The sequence below is a fragment of the Trachypithecus francoisi genome, unplaced genomic scaffold (genome assembly GCF_009764315.1).
Source record: "Trachypithecus francoisi isolate TF-2019V2 unplaced genomic scaffold, Tfra_2.0 Lachesis_group0, whole genome shotgun sequence".
Classification (NCBI taxonomy): Eukaryota; Metazoa; Chordata; class Mammalia; order Primates; family Cercopithecidae; genus Trachypithecus; species Trachypithecus francoisi.
This window is the reverse complement of record NW_022681453.1, coordinates 132,496,042-132,497,688: the sequence shown is the minus strand read 5'-3', so window position 1 is coordinate 132,497,688 and position 1,647 is coordinate 132,496,042. Positions and strand designations below refer to the sequence as shown.

The 1,647-nt window shown below is 43.9% G+C and overlaps 1 non-coding gene across 1 annotated transcript; it reads right to left on the bottom strand.

The window, feature by feature from the left end:
* Positions 1 to 660: 660 nt before the first annotated feature.
* LOC117084686 lies at positions 661 to 723 on the bottom strand. Its single transcript, XR_004437592.1, has one exon. It is a non-coding gene; the product is annotated as a small nucleolar RNA SNORD43 (small nucleolar RNA).
* Between the last annotated feature and the right edge of the window lie 924 nt (positions 724 to 1,647).

The following is a 1,647-nucleotide window of genomic DNA, read 5'->3' as shown; positions in this document are numbered from 1 at the left end:
TCTGGGGAGAGCAAGAGAAGAAAGCAAAGCAAGCGGCCTAAGCAGCACTCAATGTACTGCTTTCTTCTTTTCTCTCCAGCTGATGTTCCCACTTCCCAGGGCCTCCGCCTGGACTTGGGGATGCAGGGGATCGGCAGCTGTTCTGCTGGGCTGCTGGCAGGGGGGTGGCTCTAGCACAGTTACCCCTTTCTTCTTCCTCGGAGGGAGCAGGAAGTTGCTAAGTGAAGCCTTGTTTCTCAGCCTCTCCATCCCCCAGTTATCAGAGGGAAGGCTTTGTGTAGCAGTCTGTCTCCTGTTCCTGGGCAGGGCTGGGCCAGAGGACAACACCGAGATAAATAACCCCAGCATATTAGGGCCCTCTTCAACCGCTTGTGGAGTTAGGCAACCTGGCAGTGCTAGCCCAGATTCCAAGGCTAGAGGCTGGCTTAAGCGGAAGGGGCAATCTGGGGGGTGGTCTTGCTCTGATGCCCCAGTGTCATTTGTTTTTGTGCCTCTAGTTAGTAGAGTTGTTAGAGCCATGATTGGGAAATGTGTAAAACCACACTCTTTTGGGGTTAAAGAGAGAGACAAGAGAAGGAGACATACAGAAAATGCATCTTTAAAATACCTTAAAATATGTATATATGCAAATAATAATTGTTCTTTTTTCTTTTTTTTCTAAAATCAGAACATGACAGTTAGCACACTATCTCTGTCCACCCATCAATAAGTTCATCATCTGTAGGTCACTGTCTTTATCATTAAAAAAACTACACCACCCCTAATATTGCAGAGCACCATTCTAAATATTCTGCTTGTATTAACTCATTTAATTCTTATAATACCCCTATGCAGTAGGCGTTCCGGTATTATTATCACCATTTTACAGATGAGGAAACTGAAACACAGAAAGATTACTTTCCCAAGGACACACAGAGATAAACCCAAGGTTTTTATTTATTTGTGTGTTTTTTGTTTTGTTTTTGTTTTTGTTTCAAGACGGAGTCTTGCTCTGTCTGTCGCCAGGCAATCTTGGTGCAGTATTGGCTCACTGCAATCTCCACCTCCTGGGTTAAAGCGATTTTCCTGCCTCAGCCTCCTGACTACAGGCGCACGCCACCAGGCCCAGCAAAGTTTTGTATTTTTAGAGACGGGGGTTTCACCACGTTGGCCAGGATGGTCTCCATCTCTTGACCTCGTGATCTGCCTGCCTCAGCTTCCCAAAGTGCTGGGATTACAGGCGTGCACCACTGCACCCAGCTGTTTTTTTGGGTTTTTTTTCTTTACTGTAAGTTCTGGGATACATGTGCTGAACATGCAGGTTGGTTACATACGTATACATGTGCCATGGTGGTTTGCTGCAGCTATCAACCTGTCTCTAGGTGATAAACCCAAGACTTTAACCTGGGCAATCTGGCTTTAGAGTCTATGCTCCTAACTATTATGCTATGCAATTTGTACTTATTTATAAATCACACACATATGCTACTGCAATAACATTAATATATACCTCATGAAACACAGACATACACGGACATTTTAAAAGGCAATGTTAACAATAAATATAAATAGAATTTCTGATATTTTCTTCCTTGACTCCAATAGATTGTCTTGTAATCCCCCATATTAGAGACCACTGTTTAAGAATTTGGAGCCCTGTGGAAAGAG